Source organism: Silene latifolia, chromosome 3 (genome assembly GCF_048544455.1).
Source record: "Silene latifolia isolate original U9 population chromosome 3, ASM4854445v1, whole genome shotgun sequence".
Taxonomy (NCBI): Eukaryota; Viridiplantae; Streptophyta; class Magnoliopsida; order Caryophyllales; family Caryophyllaceae; genus Silene; species Silene latifolia.
This window is the reverse complement of record NC_133528.1, coordinates 105,219,272-105,240,151: the sequence shown is the minus strand read 5'-3', so window position 1 is coordinate 105,240,151 and position 20,880 is coordinate 105,219,272. Positions and strand designations below refer to the sequence as shown.

The 20,880-nt window shown below is 36.1% G+C and overlaps 1 non-coding gene across 1 annotated transcript; it reads right to left on the bottom strand.

Annotated features, from left to right (window-relative positions):
- Positions 1–10,436: 10,436 nt before the first annotated feature.
- LOC141650543 (small nucleolar RNA R71) lies at positions 10,437–10,543 on the bottom strand. Its single transcript, XR_012546568.1, has one exon. It is a non-coding gene; the product is annotated as a small nucleolar RNA R71 (small nucleolar RNA).
- Positions 10,544–20,880: the final 10,337 nt, after the last annotated feature.

Here is a 20,880-nt window from a genome sequence, read left to right as displayed (position 1 = left end):
TCTTGATGCCGATGCAATAAGCTTTATTTATAATCAAGTTTATCCTTAGTACCCACCTTCTAGTCAAACTCCTGTTAGGGTGTTTAATTAATTTACTTAGTTAGCTGTTTGTTTTTGTGGTTTTTTATTTTTTATCATGTTTCCTTTTTTCCCCTTGTTGTACTGTTTTTTTTGCCATTGTATGATATGCTCATTTTAATATACAGTTCTACTCTTTATTACATGCAAATGTTTATTAACATAGATTTTAAATAACTTGTGAACAGACAAATGAATGAAACAATAACATATAATATAATGACAACGGTAGTGCATAGGAACCGTGTTAGAATATAAACACCTCAAAAAATAAATGGAAATTGGAAGATATTAATAAGATAATTACAATGGTTCTTATAAGAATCATGTTAGATTATGCAATTGCTGAATAACATATATTTTAGATAACCTTCTTTCTTTCTTTCTTTCTCTCTCTCTCTCTCTCTCTCTCTCTCTCTCTCTCTCTCTCTCTCTCTCTCTCTCTCTCTCTCTCTCTCTCTCTCTCTCTCTCTCTTATTACTCAAATTATGTCAAGTGGTAGCTCTTATTCTTCCCCTTTTTCAACAGGGACATGTAATTGCTCAGTTCCGGTAGCATTGCAGACTTCTTGGACTTTGCAAAATCGGGGAAGAAAGTTTCTTACTTGCAAATTCTATAATCCCGAGACTAAAATGCGTGGATGCAATTATTTTAAGTGGGTTGATGAACCAATGACTGAGTGGCAGAGGAAGGTTATAAACAGATTAGTGAATGAGAAAAAGAGCATGGATATCGAGATTACTCAAGTGAGAAGTATACTACATCAACTTGAAGAATCGAAGCGGGGAAATGACAGTGAAATATTGAAGGCAAAAGAAGAATGCAAGAAGTTAACCATGGATATCGTAGAACTCAAAAATAATGAGGCATGTCGTAAGTTAATTGTCAAATTTATTCTTCTAATGGAAATAAGCAAGATTTTCTGAGAAACATATTGTAATTAGGTGGCATATACCAAATGATGCTTTATTTCTTGGCGGTAAAATCAAACAAAATGAAATATAAAATAAAACTTTTATACCTAAACCGTTGTTCAGGACGTATACAGTTATAACGGTTCAGGCCGTTGTAATGTATATAAAAATGATGCTTTATTTCTTAGCGGTAAAATCAAACAAAATGAAAATATTTAAGACAACGGTTATTTCTAACCCGTTGTAGATAATACTAATCAATTACGGTTTCAAACAAAACCGTCGTCTGTTTGGAAACAAAATATAACGGTTTTTCTTATACCGTGTTTATTACTTTGTAATAAACAATATCTTCAAGTGTTGTATCACACATATATACTCTGAGCCTTCTTTCCCCCACATAATATCCTCAAACACTGAGCTTCCCCTCAACTACCAGCCTACCCCATCGACGTCGCAGTCATCGTCATCATTGCCATTGCCGCTGCCAGATCAATTCGGATTCTCCTCTTTAAAGAAGTAATAAACCCTCCTCTCTAGAGATTTGTCAGGCAATGACTCAGGTGATGAGAATAATTTGCAACACACTGCGGGTCGAATGCGCCATAGGGTTTCCCTAGAAGCAATAAATTCAAAGATACCTAATCCTTTACAATGGAATAAAGATACGGGGCTACCATATGGTGAGAATGCCGGGTATTTTGCGAGTTGGATTGGTTGTTGTGTAAGGCATATGTGCCTCTCGGTACGCCACATATTAGTGAATTGAGTAAAATACGGAATACCATGCTAATAAACAGAATAAAGGTATGTATATACAATAAAAAATGCTTTAGCTGAAATTAAGTTATTACTTGATATGTATATTAGCCGAAACACTTTTACCAACTATGCTCATCATATATGTAGTTAGATTATGTTGTCCCTGAAAAGTATGATAAGTACCGAAAAAAAAAAGACAGGGGAAGCCCTTAGTTTTTGGAAGTTAAAGATTGCTGAGAACCATTTGTTCAACAAGGAAACCGGGGAGATGAACAAGAAACCACCAGCAAAGAAGTATCCATATGTCAGTCAAGACCATTGGGATAACTATATCGCTTATAGGCAGTCTGACAAGTTTAAGGTAACTTAATAATAATAATCAGTAAAGAAGTTTACTTAGTTTAGTGTTTGGTCATGCTAACGTATCTTGATACAATTATTTCATGAAGGTTATAAGTGAGAGGAACAAGGCGAACATTTCAAAGAAAAGGACCGTCTTTTACGGCTTCCGAGGTGGTTATAGATTGATTAAGAGGAAACTTGTAAGTACATAATTCTTACAGTATTAGACTATTAGGTGTTTTAGTCGGATGTCATATAGTGATCATACATATTTTGAGAGGATATCAATGTGATGAATAAATTTTAGGCAAAGCTTGGAAAATTCAGTCGTCACAACGCTTGGGTGGAAGGTCACACTCCTAAGAATGGAAAGACAGAAACTGAATATGATAAGGACATCAAAGAGAAAATTGTAAGTTTGAATAAATATGTCACTCCTACCACTGGTGGTCGGAGTTATATAATTGTGAGTTGCTTAATGGTTTTATGTGTATGTAAAGGATCTATGAAAAGGAGGTACAAGAAGAAAAATGGAAGCCTCAAGGACGTGATGACATTCTTGCTAGGGCAATCGGCAAAGCAGAGCATCCAGGTCATGTGAGAGGGGTATCAACGCATGTTGGTATCACTAAGTATTTTGGGAAAACTACTCGACGAGGTGATGATTCCAAGAAGGTAATCTATAAATACTGTATTTGAACCAACGTAATTAATTTACAACTATATATGCTGACATTAATTTCTACTACACAGCTACAGAAAATAGCCGGGTTGATGGTGAGAATGTTGAAAACTGGAGAAAAGCCATCAGAAAAGGAGTTGGATATGGTTCAACAAGTCATAAAGGAAGCAGAGGAGGAGGAGGAGGAAGAGGAGGAGGAGGAGGAGGAAAAAGAGGTAGTAATATTTATGTCTTATATACAGTGTGTTATATGATTTGGAAAAGCAGTACGTGTTATATGGAAAAGTGTTAATGTACAGAAGGAAGCCGATGATGACATGACAAGGGAGAAGGAAATGGAAAAGGAGACTAAAGTGGGAGCCGAGGATTGATATCAGGCAGTTGAAAAGAAAGAGCATGCCAGGAAGGCCGTGACACAGGATGAAGTGGAGGTAGTTGATGATAAGATGTTCTTCTCAACACCGAAAAAGGTAATAGCTGCTAGTTTATAATTATTCATATCATACACGTTTTTTTACTTATGAAATTTATTAAAGGTAGTGAATGTATGTGTACTAATTGATTAAAGCTGACGTGAAGGGCGATTGCAAGGTGGGTTGTCGTCTGTCCTATTTTTAGGGGAAACAAAAAGTTGTTGTTGCCAGGGGATACGTGTTCAATTACGACCGATTTCAGTAAGTTAAGGTTCATGGTATACCCCTTCGTCACAATTGCAGTAAAGTGGAAGTGTCCCAATTATATAAAGACGAGTATGGAGAAGTAAAAGTACCATTTCCTAATGAGGAGGTCACTTATTTGAAATAAGCCCTAAGCTCTTATGTGCAATGGCCTGCCAACCTCATCAATGTTGTCATCCCCGAGGTACCTATATGCAGACGTTAATTATTACTTGTTCTTTAAATAGATTAGGGTACGAATATTAACATATCGGAAGTACTTTAATCTTTACATTTGCAGAACTTAAGCAAAGCCATGATGGCAGCTAAAGCAATTACTACTACGTTAACGAAAGTTGTTGCAGTCAAGCCTACTTATGTTTCTTATTATGAATCGTGTGAATATAAGAAAAAGATGAAAACTGCTTCGCCGAAGGCTTTGCACAACCTGGCTGTAAAGAGGTCACCTACAGGGGATGTAGTCATGATTAACATTGAAAAGGAAGTTATGAGCGCAGCTGATATAGCCAAACTGGACCCGAAGCAACTGATAGAATTTATCGACCTTGACAATTTAGATGTTGTTCACATTTTGATTTGGATGAAGTAAGTTTTATTAATAAAACTATTTAATCATTTCCATTTACGAATAATGATGTTTGTTTAAATTATCAATTATAATAACAATCTTCGTTCCATATGGCTTAATAGGTACCTCAATAATCAGTTTGCTGAGAGGAAGGTCCTAATTCACACCTACGAATTCTTGAGCCCTAAGGCGTTCTATGTGCACAGAATTTCATACAAAGAACAAATCAATAGTATCATTTGTCGGTTGATGTCGTCCAAAAAACTATGGCTTGCCCCCTACAATGAGTATATATATTTATAGTACGTGATTATTGTAATGAATCACGGTTCTATAAATTTATTATTAACATGCTTAAATGCGTGTAAATGAACTAATAGTTCAATGTCCCAAAATGAATAGGAAGCATTGGGTGCTACTGACAATCCAAGTAGAAACAAAAACAGTGTACTGGATTGACTCTCGCGAAGGCAACCCCTCTGACAGTTGTGTAAGGATGATAACTGGGTAAGTTTACAACCTTCAATAATGTCATTTGTTATTGTATGACTTGAGCCATATATATGCAAATAACAATGGCATGTGTGTATATTTATTAATTAGTGTTTTTGAAGCAAAAAAAGATTATATCCACTTGGGAAATATGAAAGCAACACTGATCCCAATTTTATCATGCCAATAGTATGTGCATTCTTAATAATTACTCGTATCATTTAATTAATGTTTATGCGAGCGGTTGATTATCTAATTCAGTTGATTTGTGTGTGATTTATATAATAGTTTCCTAAAGAACAAAACGACAAACAATGCGCCTTTTACGTTTGTCAGTCCATGTGGAAGGTTATCGACAGAAAACTTTCTACCATTCCGATACGAGTTAGTGTGATTTAAAAACTATTTCAGACGTAAATTGAGTTCAATTCTGTATACTTCCATGTATTATATCTATTTTGATTATATCTATTTTGAATTGTAGTTTCCACTAATACTCAACAAAGCCCCTGAATATTCGCCAGAGGACATTAATCAGATGAGAAATATGTGGGCCAGTTATGTTGTTTCATTAGCGGAGTCTCAATAGTTTGCTCATACTTTATGTACGTGTGTGTGTGTGCGTATATATAGAGCCATTGTGTATTGGCTTCTTTTGTTTTTTTGAGGAAGTTGTGTTTTATGGCTTTTGATCATCCTGTTTGTACTGTTTTGAAACTAGGTTTAATTGATCAAGGGGTGTAATATTTTGATGCAGGATTGAATTTTTGTAGTGCGCAACTGCTGGAATGCTATTTTCAGCAGCAGCTGAAAAATAACATTCCAGCAGCTGCTACAAACGCTGCTGAAAAAATAGCATTTCAGCAGCTGCTAGAACAAGCTAAAATCATTTTTTTAAAATAAAAAAAATTTAAAAACGATAACGGTTAAAAACAACCAGTTGCAAACAATTATTTGACAACGGTTTTATTTAGATAAATAACCTTGACATCTTTTCCCTCTCGTTCAAACCGCCAAAAATATAAGATAACGAACGATAACCGTTGTCGAGTTGAAAATGTTAAAAACGGTTTATTTAAGAAGAACCGTTGTCAAAGTTTCATCAACTGATAAATATAACAACGGTTTAGCACGCAATAAAACCGTTGTTAAATTTTGACATTTAATTAAATAAGATAACAAAATGAACCGTTATCATATATAATATTTAACAACGGTTTTGAAACCACTAAACCATTGTCAAGAAACTATGACAACGGGTTTGAAACCGTTATTAATATTTAATAACGGTTTCTTAAAAGTATACCCGTTGCCATAAACATATTTAACAACAGTTTTATAACGGTTCTTGAGTTGTGATAACGGTGTTATAGATCCGTTATTGATGTTATATTACGGTCGCGAGTTTGTATACAACCGTGGTATATATTTAACAACAGTCGTTGCTATAACGGTTCCGTGTTTCTATTTAATAACGGTAATTGCATTATTTGACCGTTATTTAAGGTCTTATTTGGCGTAGTGTGATGTTGTCCCGGATAAACCTGGCCACTTGTTTGGCGGTCAAGACTGCATAGGATTGTGCTTCTACCCATTTGGTGAAGTAGTCGATTGCGACGAGGACAAAGCAATGTCCTTTGGCACCTATCGGGTTGACTTTTCCGATGATGTCGATGCCCCTGGACGAGAAAGGCCAGGGTGATGTCATGGTTTATAAAAGGGATGGTGATATGTGTTGTATGTTGGCAAAGATGTGGCAATTGTGGCAATGTTTGACGTAGCTTCTGCAATTGGCTTCCATGGTGGTCCAATAGTAGCCTAATCGCATGATTTTTTGGGCTAGCATCATTGCGCTCATGTGAGGGCCGTATTCTCCATCGTGGACCTCTTCCATGACTTTCTTGGCTTTGTGGTGATCAATGTAAAGGAGAAGGATCCCCTGGGGTGTTCTTTTGTATAGTTGTTCTTGGTTTATCACGAATTGTGATGCAAGTAAACGGATGGCTCTTTGTCCTCTTTTATCAGAGTTGGGAGGGAATTCTTTTTTTTTTTTTGTATTTTAAGGATGGGTTGGTACCAAGGTTCGACATGGTTTTCCTCGTCATTGTTGATGGCGCAGATGTGAGCTGACTCGCTCCTTCTCTCGACACATAGGGGCGTCGATGTCATGTCGCCGGGTATGTTGACGAGCGTGAAAAGTTTTGCTAGGGAATAAGCAAATTGATTTTCCTCCCGTGGCAAGTGAAAGTAGTTGATTTGATTGAAGGATTCGACCTCCTAATTGATTTTTGCTTGATAGGGTGCTAAGCTGTCGCTTCGGATTTTCCAAGATCCGGACACTTCATTGATGATGAGCAAGAAATTGCTGTAGACCCTCAACTTCTTGATGCTAAGTGTTATGGCTGCTTATAGGCTGATAAGGCATGCTTCATATTCGGCGGCATTGTTGGTGACGGCGAAGTCCAGTTTGACTGAGATCGGAATGTGTTCCCCTTCTGGTGATATTAGAAGGATTCCTAAACCGAAGCCTCTCGGGTTTGATGCACCGTCAAAGTATAGATCCCATGCGTCGATGTCGGTACAAAGGATGTCTTCGTCAGGGAGTGACCATGTGTCGGTCGTTGAATCCTCGCCGACGGGGTTTTCTGCTAGGAAATTGGCAACTGTCCTTCCCTTAATAACCTTGAGGGGTACGGAGTTGAGGTCAAATTCGGATAACTTAGGTGTCCACCTAGACAGCCTTCCATTTAGCACGGGCTTTTCGAAGATGTATTTGACCGGATCCATCTTGGAGTAGATGTGAACCGTGTAGCTGAGCATGTACTGTCGCAGCTTCTTCATTGACTAAATCAAGGTAAGGCATGTCTTTTCCAGTTGGGTGTATCTCATTTCGTATTCGATGAACTTTTTGTTGATGTAGTAGATGGCTCGTTCATCGCCGTCGACTATTTGTGCTAGCATTGCTCCCATGGCTGTGTCAGTGACAGTCTGGAATAGGGATAAGGGAATACCCTGCTGAGGTGGCATGAGGACAGGAGGCTTGGATAAGATTTCCTTTATCCTGTCGAAGGCCTTTTGACAATCATCGTCGCAATCGGTATGATCGGAAGCGCGGAGCTTCTTGAATATTGGTTCACAAATCATAGTGAGCTTGCCTATGAAGTGGCTGATGTATTGGACTTGACTGAGAAATCCCCGAATATCCTTCTCGTTCTTAGGCCGAGGCATTTGCTGGAGAGCTTTGATTTTGGTAGGATCAATTTCAATGCCTCTTTTGATGACAACGTGTCCCAAGAGTTTTCCGGAGGTGACCCCGAATGCACACTTCTGAGGACTTAGTCTCATGTTGTACTTTCGAAGGAGAGCGAAGAATTTCCGAAGTGCGCTGATTTGGCTGTCTCAATCTTTCGATTTGACGATCATGTCATCGAAATATACTTCTGATGTGACCATAATTAGAGCATATTTAGCCCCAGAATTAGCCTTGTTCCCATGATTTTTAATGCATATTTGGGTCATTTATTGTCTTTAGTTCTTTGTTTTGCATTTTCTTTGAGGTTTTGTGTCCTTGGTAGGAAAGGAGTGCAAACCTTGCATTTTCATGGCAAAATGAGACTAAATTGATTGAATTCAATGACCAAGCATCAAGGAGAGACAAGATTAGAAGGCCTTTGTACATATTATAGTAGATGGGCAATGTTGAGGAAAGATCCTTGCATCCCCAAAAAATCCCCAAGGATTTTATGAAGAGAAAGGGAAGAAAAGAAGAAGAAACAAAGCTGAGCAACAATCCGTGCGGATTGTGCTGAAGACGCCCGTCCTCCACCTTACAATCCGTGCGTCTTCTCCCAAAGACGCCCGGGCAGCAGCTACCACAAGACGCCCGTCTTCTCCCAAAGACGCCCGGGCATAGACACCTGAATCTGCACGTCCCGTGCCTGAGACGCACGGATTCCAAGGCAACGCAATTTCGTCTTCTTCAAGCTGCAATGAGAGATGCCCATCCTTCGAAAAATACCGGCGTTTCCTTGCTCAAATCTAAAAAGTGTAATTACTAGTTTAGCCTTAGTTAACCCTAATGCATCCACCTAATTTCCACTATAAATACCCCATTAGTGTAATTGGAAGAGCATGTTCTTCTTAGCAATCTTTAGTGTAGTTAATACCAAATCAAATCTCTCTTTAGTTTAGTAATCAACAATTAATCAAGTTTTAATACAAGTTTTATTTCCTTAATCTCTCTTTTGTTCATCCTTTATTTTGGGTAATTGAAGATTATTTGGGTTATTATTGGGAGATTGACAACCTCTCAATCAAGCATCAAGTACTTCTTTTATTCTTGCTTTATTATTGGAATCATTAGTAGGTATAATTCTCTTAATCCCTTTTTAATTATTGTTAATTACTTTCATTTATTCATCCTGTTTCACTTTGTTAGTATGATTGACAACCTTGCTAGCATGTTCAATATGATAATGAGTGAGTAGTTACCTAGCTAGGGTTAATGGGTAATTAGGGGAAACCAACATGGGGAATGATTCATGCTTAAATTAATATGCTTTCATGGTTTATTTGCTTGCTTGTTTTGATCTCAAATCATGCACATGTTATGTTTGATGAAATGCGAGCCTATGAATCCTTGCATTTTTGACCCATCACCTACCTTTTCAATGAGACTTGTAAGACATAAACCAACTCGAGTCTCATTAGACCATGCATGTTGTTGAGTAGGGAAGATTAAGTCGACTTGTAGGTGTTGTACAATCTAATCGATTCGGCTCCGGGACCCAAACTTTCCTAGGATTGTAAGATATAACCCAACTCAATCCATCACAACAATAATTGCTTGCTTATAATTTGAGAACATGTTTGTATGATCAATTCCCATGATTCCCCTATGACCCCATGACACCCTAGTGCTTTTTATCAATTGTTTACAACCCTTTTAATTCATCTTGCTTGTTTGTTTTCATTGCAATTTAGTTTAGTGACCTTCTACATCAAACCCAAATTGTGACACCCCTAAGACACCACTAGTTGCAATAGAAATCTCATCTCAATTCCCGTCCCTTGGGATCCGACCTTTACTTTCCTCTTTACTAATTGTAGAGTTGTTTGTGAAGTTATAAATAGTGTTTTGGTCTAGGTGCTTCCAACGACAATTATTTCGAAAAATAGAATAGAGCTCCGAAAATAAACCGACCAAAAATGGCGCCGTTGCCGGGGACGGTGTTAACTTGATTTAGATTTCCTTATATTGTTATTAGTTGTGTCTTTCTTTGCCTTGGGGAAGTAAAACTCCTCAAGGTTTGTTCTAATTGTTTTCGAGTTGTTTGATATTTTGCATGTCTAGAAGGTCACAAGGTGATTTGTTACCTTTTGATCGTGAAATTGAAAGAACTTTGACAACCAATAGAAGACTTGCTAGGAGAAATTTGAGAGGTATTGGTGAGGTTGTAGATATTCAACCAACTATTGAGTTCATCAACCCTTTTGCAAGAGAAGGTGAGGAGAACCCAACACAAAATACAACACAAAATCAACCCACAATGCCTAAGTTTTCATCAAATTCCGTACCCACCGAGGAGAACCTACCCAATGGTACTCCCACACCACAACATCTAACCGGAAATTTTATTGCCAAATCCGCATTTATCCAATTAGTCGAAAGAAGCCAATTTGGGGGGATGCCTAGTGAAGACCCTCATTCTCATATGGAAACCTTTTGTGACTATTGTGATGCGATTTCTCAAACCGGTGTAACTCAAGACCAAATTCGATGGGTCTTATTTCCTTTTTCTCTAATTGGTACCGCGAAACAATGGTTGAAAGGCCTTGATAAGGCTACTCTCGGAATTGATTCTTGGAAGAAGTTGGCTCTAGCTTTCTACAAAAAGTTCTATCCACCGGAAAAGACTAACATGCTAAGAGCTCAAATTACGGGTTTTAAGCAAAGGGATGAAGAATCTTTGTATGAAGCTTGGGAGCGGTTCAAGGGAATTTGTCGCTCATGTCCTCACCATGGACTTAGTGAGTGGTTCTTGGTACAACAATTTTGGAACGGTCTATATGAAGATTCAAGGAACATTCTCAACATGGGATCAAATGGAATGTTCACAGAAGTTGATGACAATCAAACTTGGAACAAGATTGAGGAAATGACGGTCCATAACTCACAATATAGTAGACCTCTCAAGGCTATTAGAGGAGGAAAGCATGAAGTAGACTCCATTACTCAATTGGGTGTTCAACTTAGTGCTCACATTGACACAATCAATTTGAAGTTTGAAAAAGCTATGGCTAGACTTGAAGAAGCCTCAAAATCACCAAAGCATCATGTTAATGCCATGACGGCATCTTCATCAATCCCAAGTGGGGTATGTGAGAATTGTGGAACTTTGGGACATGACCAAAGTGAATGTAGGGGAACAAATGAACAAGTAAATGCTTTCCAAGCATACAAGAGTGTTACCCCTTATTCCAACTATTACAATGAAAACACCAAATTCCATCCAAATCTCTCATACAAAAGCCAAAATGTTCAAAACCCTCAAACAACATACACCCCACCACCCATGAGAAACTAAAATCAAAGACCCTTTTACAACCAAAACCAAGGTTACCAAAATCAAACTCCATACAATCAACAAAATGACCAAGGTTTCGATGTTCAAAAAGCGGTCCTCCAAATGCAAAAGAACCAACAAGAGTTTTTCACTCAATGCAAAAAGATAGTCAAGCAAAGGAAATCACCATCAACAACATCCTAGCTCACACCAAAATGTTGGAAACCCAATTGACTTAACTAGCATCTCCAAGCTCACAAAGACAAAAGGGGCAATTACCACCTCAAAGTAATCCCCCAAGACATGAAACGGTTAGTGCCATTCACTTGAGAAGTGGTACAAGGTATGAAGCACCGAAGAAGCAAGTTGAGGATGAAGTTGTGGAAGCTAGTGACAAGGAAGAAATTGTGCAAAACTCCAAGGATGGAGAACCATCAAAAGAAGAAATTTCAAAGAAAAATGAAGACAAGGTCAAGGAGAAGGAGCTGTTGGAATATGTGTCCCACGACAATAATGGGATCACGACTGTTGATCATGATGATCACATGTTTAAGTCTCATTATAAAGAATACAATTGGGAAGTAATATTTTACTGTCAACTGATCAACATATATCGGTAATGATTGGCTGACTAGAGTTTGACATTACTGTCGTGCGACGGTGGTGATCAGTTGATCCCCTAGGTCATACCTATAGGGCAACACTCTTAATTGATCATTTAATTAATCGTATAACGTTACGAGTTAATTAAATTACTTGAAAAATTGACGGACGATTTTGGAAGTAAAATTTACGTATCTCATTGAAATTTGATTAAATGAGATGCGGTCTGATTAATTGAATTGTATCATTACTCAGATGAAATTATTGTTTAAAGAAACAATTAAATTTGAACGAATTATTATAAATACAATTTATTGTGATTTATAATTGGAGAAATATTTTGGTACAAGTAATTATGAATTACTAAGTCAATTTTTGTATATGACGTATTTTTTATTAATACGTTGATTTTTAATATGTTAAAAATACATAACAAATTTATGTTACATATGACATGTGACATATTGACAAATTTGACAAAAATAAAATGGGTTCCATTTTATGAGTGTACCGAAATTAAGAGGGGATTAGGCAAAATATTGTGTTGTTTAAATTAGTGGAAAACACAATCATTTGCAATATAGACTAGCCTTGCAACCTAATGCTTATTGTAAAGAACAACACAAGCATGCATTGGCTCCCCAAAATCCCCCCCTTCCACCCGGTTTTTGAGATGGAAAAACCATTATGGTTTTTCATCTTATTTACCTAATAATACACTAAAAATGTAGTTAGTGCAATTCATTCTTTACTCATCCAAAAAAAAACAAGAATTCTAGAGAGACGAAAAGCTCTCTTCTTCTTCCTCCCAAAACCGAAAATATTAAGTGTCTTATAATATTTTTGGGTCATTTTTCTACAAGATTAATATTGTACTAGTAACTATAATATTAATTTTAATTAAGAGTAAGCTTTGGGTATAAATCCTTGGGAGAGATCCTACACTTGGGTCTTTGTTCATCCAAAAGGGAAAGCTCAAGAACAAGAGAGAAAGGTGATCTCTCTTGTGCCCTATAAACCAAAAATACAATGTAAGAATATTGTTTCTTCCTTATTTTGTTTTAAAGTTTGCATGCATAAGATCAATCATTAATTTTATGACAAATTAAATTATAACATATATGAATATATATGTATATAGATCTACTTTTCCTTCAATCGGTATCAAGAGCCATGGTTGTTTGCATGCAAATCGGTTAAAAGTTTTTCCGAGTTATAAGAATAACATATAAAACTTGAATAATTTGTGTTATTATGAGATATCACGAAATTAATTTATGCATGTTAAATTTCTGGTCCTAAAATGTTTTAGGATATTTTGGTTAATTTACGGATTTTTATTGTTCATATTATACAATAATGGCATTTAAATATGATTTTATGAGTAAAAATGTCATTTTCGGTCTAAAATTAGCTATACTTCGAAATTTCAGGTGATTTTTGGATATGTTGTCACATATATTATTTTGAGATAACCTGTAAATTTTCATAATTTTTGGACATCTTATGCTCGAAAAATGGATTTTTCATTATTAAAATCGGTTTTAGGTGAAAAATAGGTTAATATGAGATAAATTTCGAATCTGGTCATAGAAATTTAGTATGACGTCACATGCAATTTTACAAGATGTGTTTAAAATAATGGACTATAGTGAAGTCTTTTTGCATGATTTATGGATTTTTGAAGAAAAATGGCATGAATAGTGACTTAATTAATGAAAAATTAATAAAACATACTCTATGACTAAAGAAAAAACATCATATGTTGCATTTTATTATATTTTTCAGATCTAAAATTGAAAAGTTAATGAATATAATTTTTCCATGTTTTTATGATTATTTTGTTAAAAACCGATAAACCGCAACATTGTTTTTTCCGGATAAAATTCGAAATTTTTAACCTAAGATTTTGAACATTATGAGTGTCATGGTATTTTTCCAGAATGTTCATGAGTTTAAATTTCAAATTTTGAATTTATTTGAAATTTTTGTGATTTATTTGAAGTTTATAGTTTATTTTTGAAATTTTTAGTCCATTAATGAACAAAATTTATAAATATGAGTTAATTATGGTCAAATTATTAGTGAAGACTAAATTTTGAGTCCTAAGAGGTTAGAGTAATTAACTTATGCATAAATATGAATTTATGTAATTTTTGTGATTATAAAATGTTGAAATCACGCAAATCCGTAAAACCGAGTAATATACGATATTGGCTAATTAAAAGGCGATTTAGCATAAAATTGGGCATGTTCATACATATTATAATGCTGCATTTTCTTTATGATTGTCATAATTTAATTTATGTAATTTTTGAATTATGTAATTTTACTTAGTATGGCCTTAGTTTTAATTGATATTTTGCCGAAATGTATGGGAATATCGATTCGGTTGTAATTTTATTGTGATCTCGTATCACCGTTTTGTAATTTAATAGATTTATTTTATTTTATCTTAGTTACAAATGTATAATAGGAAATTATGTAATTTGCTATGTAATTTAATTTATCTCGGAGTTCCCAAAGACGGATTTCTTCAAGATGGCGATACATAAAGACGGTGTTACCTCGAGATGCGTGCCACAACCGAAGTTCAAGGGACCAATGGAGTTGGTTTCCGAATATGTAATAGTTAAATAGTTTTTCTATTTTAGGAAAGGCCATACTAGGATTTATTTTATGTTTGCATTTTATTTATATGTCACATGCATCGCTAAATCGCCATAACTAAAACATGCATCCTCATTTTATCGAGTTTATCGACCGTGTCAATTAGAATTATCGTAGTTCACCGCTTTAGTTCACTTAAAACGTGATAGATAATAAATTGACATGACCTCTCGCTAAAACAATTAATTGAGACATAGCCTTACCAAATAGTAGAAACCATGAAAACCTATTTCGCGAGGGAGTGCACTCGGCCCTACTGGGGTACAAAACTTGTTACGTAGGGGAAGTGGGTGATAAATGTCTATCCACCGAATTCATGTTGATAAGGGATGAATCGCCCCTACCGTGCCCGAGTTGATGTGGATTTGGATCATGGACACATTTATTCGAAATTTGGATTGAACTCAACAAAAGTTTTTCGATAAGGGTTTCATCGGCCATACCGTGCCCTTGTCGGATGTGTTTTGGGCTATAGATAATTATTAGAGGAATTTTATCGACCAAGAGTTCTAAAAGTAGAATCGATTAAACGTTAATCCACCGAGTTATATTGATAAAGGATGAATCGGCCCTACCGTGCCTAAGTCGATATGAATTTGGGTCTTGGAATCATTTATCTAGTTGGGTAGAGGTCACTATAAAAATGCATAAAACTTGTTTAAATTATAATTTTTACGAGTATTATTATTAAAACGACATTTGTTTTACTCCTTCTATCTTGTTTTGTAGACCACTTCTTTTTCCTCATAACAAATGGCAACACCAACCCCTAACGCCACGCCTCTCGCTAGTTCATCATGGCTCCGATCCTTCATGGATCGATGTAAACTTGAAAAGAATGGGTCAAATTTCTCCGATTGAGATGCCCAACTCAAATTGGCTGCCCAAGGTGACGACAAGCTTCGTTACCTTACCGAGGCCTCTGCTCCCGAACCTACTACTAGGTCGACCGCCGCCACTAGGGAAGCATATGAGGCTTACCAAAAGGAGTCCGCCGCAATGAAAAATGTCTTGATATTTGCGATGGAGGCGGATCTCCAAAGGAGAGCCTTTAAAATGGGCAATGCTAATGAGATTTACTCCAAACTTGTGACAATGTTTTCACAAACTCCGCGGATCGTCCAATATGAGGCGGCCGCGGCATTCTTTGATCTCGACTTCAAAGAGGGCCAAAAGGTTAGCCCTCATGTGCTCAAACTTATGGAGCTTGTCGAGACCTTGAAGATTCAAAAGGTTGAAATCCCCAAAGAACTCATTGTAGATAGGATTCTACACTCCTTGTCCAAAGTCAAAGCGTATGTTCAATTCCGGGTGAATTTTAACATGCAAGACAAGGATGTGTCTCTTGAAGAATTGCACAAGTTACTTGTGCAAGCCGAGAGGGACATGGGGTTAAATGTGAACCCTCCAAAGGATGTGCTTAACATAAGCACTAAGAGTAAGGGGAAGTTCAAGAAGAATGGGAGGAAGGGTAAACAGCAAGCTCCCACATTCACCAAAGCTAAGACTTGTGAAGCTAGCACTTCAAAAATCAAGAAGGGTCCTCTTGATAAATGCCATTATTGTAATGGTATGGGACATTGGAAAAGAAATTGTTCCAAATACCTTGGTGATATTAAGGCTGGAAAGATTACTCCAAAGAGGTAAATGACTATCCTTTCTTTTATGTTTCTAATTCAACTATGGTATTGTGATACAAAGTTGTGATAATGTATCTCCCTTTTTATTGTAAATAGGGCCTCCACCAAGCAAAGACAAGGGAAAGGAAAAGCAAGCATGAGAAACCATCAAGAAGCTAGGGATAGCTTTCATGGAGCTTTGCTTTTCATTGTCTTATTTTAAATTATGTTTTGAATTTTAGAGCCTTAAGTTTCCGTGTTTGACATGGAAAGGTATTTTGGATAATGGGTTGTATTTTGGATAATGGTGACTTGGTTTGCAACCCAAGTCACCCGTTTTATCATTTTATCCTTTTATTCTAAAATTCATGTTTAAATGCTTGTTCTTAGAAACATATAACTTAAAGTGATCTAATAGACAAATATAATGACGGATTTCATTATATGTCCACATGCTTAAGGCTTGTGTATGATCATTTATAAAGTGATTTTGAGTCTATGAACTCTATCAAAAGAAAGTCAATCACCAAGTACACTTACGAAATCTAAAACTATTAGTCAACCTATGAGATAGTTCTCCTTATACTTCAAATTCATTATTTGTGTCTCATATGCTATCTTTGAATCTCTAGTGTATTTATTCTAAAGATAGAGTGGGAGAAAAATGAGGACACAAACTCACACCAAGATAAGATTGTGTAGATGAGATCTACGCAAGAGAGAATGATTTGAATGAAGGTATATCTATTTACATAGTATACCAAATAGATGAGATCTATGGTCTCAAGTAAGTTCTATATGACAAAAGAGACCAAGTGAAGTAATCGCAAGAACATATTCTTAAGATAACTACACGAGGAGACCAAAAGAAAGTTTTGGAAGAAAAATGACTAATGTAAAGTCTTAACAAGTTTTTGACTAAAGTTTATGAAAATTTTGACCAATAGTTTCAACCTTGAGATTAACTTAAGAGCCTAAATGAATCAATGTAACATCCTAGTAATAAGCGATATTTATGACTAGAGGTTGTAAAGATTGATATACCGATATCTTCAATAGCCAAAGTTTTAAACCACGCAGATGTCATTACTTAACCTCATTATGAAATGGTTAAACCTCCTTCCGAAAGGGTATTTCGAAGGATGTGATCTAGATATCATTTATATTTGAATAATGACATCGCTACACATTATTATGATATGTGTGAGTTAGAGATTAAAATCCTTTTCCATAAGGTTAAGATGAGACCACTTCAAAATAGGCATTTTGAAAGGATATGATGGGAACATATATGGTTTTATCTTAATAACTTGGCAGTGCAATTTATATTTCAATTCTTGAAAAGTTTCGATTGAGAAGTCAATTTCGAAACATGTGGAATTGAGTGGGAGTTAGAAAATTATCATGTGAAGACATGGAATTTAGTGGGAGCTATCATCCTTTGAATGTTTACAACTCACCACTCATTAAAGAATGACGAGCTAATACCTTCCTTCATAGAGGAAGTTTTGAGTTTTCAATTCTGGATGAAAATGGACTATGATGAATCCAATTACATCAAAGGATGTTGGATAAGTATTGGGAGATACACATCGAATCAACAGGAACATAGGTTATTCATCTAAATGAAATGGAATTGCCATTAGCAGTCATGGTCGTTCCTTGAACCTAAATATAGTTGATGACATAATTAAAAGTTACTAATGTTTTCGCCATTAGAATGATCATGCACATGTCCAATGGTGAATCATATGCATAAGAGCATGATGATTCATTGGTAAGCCACAATAGAAACGTCATGAATTCTCAAGTAGAATCCGATGAGCGATTTCGGTGTTTGATAAAATACTCTTATATGTGTCAAGAGGTTGCACATATTAATGAAAATCCGAACACATGTAAGGATTTATGAGAATCCTTAACCTTTCAAGCTAGAAGGAGAAATAAGAAGTTTAGGAAAGATACTTAGTTGAATAAGAAGTTACTCAAAACTAATCTTTCCTAACTATGCTAGGACTTGTTAGAAGTGCTAAGCTAATCATCTTGACAAATTGTTGCAAGACTCTACAAAACATGTACCTAGTGCATTGTGTGTGGATGGAGTACTTGATCAGTATAAGTTATATCATTCACCACAAATTCGTTCGTTATGTGATAATCGATAAGGAAGTTCTTTCAAGATAAAGAACCAAAACCGAGGTCGGGAACCTTGATGTGTACTTGGTAAGATTCATGCTACGAGAGAGAACATGAATGTAAAGGAAAATGCGATTATAAGAAGTTTGAACACATGGACACATGCCATGTTAAACTTCTATTGCAATCAATAAGTGTTTACACTTCTGACATGCATCACAAGGTTGTAATATGGTATTGACTACCCGAGTGTGATGTCGACATTTGTCGTTTGAGTTATTATTAACTCACCTTGCACATTGTTATATCCAAACGGGTTGTGGAGACAATTGAACCCCGTTAAAGTGAACATGGATTAACATTGTATTTGCCCATAGTTACTTACATGAGGTGACGTCTCGAAGTGACTAGAGTGTGATGCGATTGATGGCAAGTTCAAGTGCCATAGAGTCATGTGAGATGACTAGTCGATCACATAGGCAGACTGTTAGGAACATTTTGTCGGGCCTAATGACCGCTTATAGAGTTCTGGCAAATTTATATATCCTGGTCGTGGCGAGAGCTACTATAGTATTCGAATGAGTCGATTCTTTTGACTAAAGACTATTCGCCTAAGAAGGCACAGTTTCAGATTAACTTTGATTTGTGTTACTATGACCTTCGTAAATGGGGTCAAATGGGCATATTTTGGGTTATGATGGTTGTGGCTAGTCGAAGGGAATGAGTGCGATAGGAATTGTCCATCCCTAGTCAGGGTTATAACAATATCTCAGGGCCACTCGAGGAGTAATGAACTGGAAATGCGTGGCCACGCTCGGAAGGTATCTATGATAGATAAATCCGGTCAATCGCTTATTCTCCGGATCGAGGAAACCACTCTCGATATGATCACTTGCAAGTACGACCTGAAAGACACCTTGCATTGAGTGGGAGATAGTAATAGGACAAGAGAATTGGTGACGCACACTTGTCGAGGACAAGTGGGAGATTGTTGGAATATGTGTCCTCCGACAATAATGCGATCGGGATCATGATCATGATGATCACATGTTTAAGTCTCATTATAAAGAATACAATTGGGAAGTAATATTTTACTCACAACCGATCAACATATATCGGTAATGATTGGTCGATCGAGTTTGACATTACTTGCGTGTGCGACGGTGGTGATCAGTTGACCCCCAGGTCATACCTATAGGGCAACACTCTTAATTGATCATTTAATTAATCGTATAACGTTACGAGTTAATTAAATTACTTGAAAAATTGACGGACGATTTTGGAAGTAAAATTTACGTATCTCATTGAAATTTGATTAAATGAGATGCGGTCTGAGTAATTGAATTGTATCATTACTCAGATGAAATTATTGTTTAAAGAAACAATTAAATTTGAATGAATTATTATAAATACAATATATTGTGATTTATAATTGGAGAAATATTTTGGTACAAGTAATTATGAATTACTAAGTCAATTTTTGTATATGACGTATTTTTTATTAATACGTTGATTTTTAATATGTTAAAAATACATAACAAATTTATGTTACATATGACATGTGACATATTGACAAATTTGACAAAAATAAAATGGGTTCCATTTTATGAGTGTACCGAAATTAAGAGGGGATTAGGCAAAATATTGTGTTGTTTAAATTAGTGGAAAACACAATCATTTGCAATATAGACTAGCCTTGCAACCTAATGCTTATTGTAAAGAACAACACAAGCATGCATTGGCTCCCCAAAATCCCCCCCTTCCACCCGGTTTTTGAGATGGAAAAACCATTACGGTTTTTCATCTTATTTACCTAATAATACACTAAAAATGTAGTTAGTGCAATTCATTCTTTACTCATCCAAAAAAAAATAAGAATTCTAGAGAGACGAAAAGCTCTGTTCTTCTTCCTCCCAAAACCGAAAATATTAAGTGTCTTATAATATTTTTGGGTCATTTTTCTACAAGATTAATATTGTACTAGTAACTATAATATTAATTTTAATTAAGAGTAAGCTTTGGGTATAAATCCTTGGGAGAGATCCTACACTTGGGTCTTTGTTCATCCAAAAGGGAAAGCTCAAGAACAAGAGAGAAAGGTGATTTCTCTTGTGCCCTATAAACCGAAAATACAATGTAAGAATATTGTTTCTTCCTTATTTTGTTTTAAAGTTTGCATGCATAAGATCAATCATTAATTTTATGACAAATTAAATTATAACATATATGAATATGTATGTATATAGATCTACTTTTCCTTCAGGAGCCCATTGTGATTAGACTTCCTTTTCCAAGTCGTCAAGCCAAGCCCAAATTTGATGACCAACTTGGAAATTTATGGAAATTGTGAAGAATTTGGAAGTCTCAATTCCTTTCACGGAATTAATCAATCACGTGCCGGCCTATGCAAAATACATGAAAGACATCCTCACAAAGAAGAAGTCGATTTGGAAGCTTGAGACTATCGCCTTCACTAAGGTGAGTAGTGCAATACTTCAAGGGAGTTCACCTCCAAAACTCAAGGATCCGGGAAGCTTCTCAATACCGTGTACCATTGGCGACACCACAATCAACAAAGCCTTATGTGATCTAGGGGCTAGTGTGAGTGTTATGCCGTACTCAGTGAGTAAAAGGTTGGGGATGGGAGAGCTTAAATGCACCAATATCACACTCCAAATGGCCGATAGGTCGACGAAGACACCATTAGGGATATGGGAAGATGTTCCCGTAAGAGTTGGGAAATTTTTCATCCCGGTGGACTTTGTCATTGT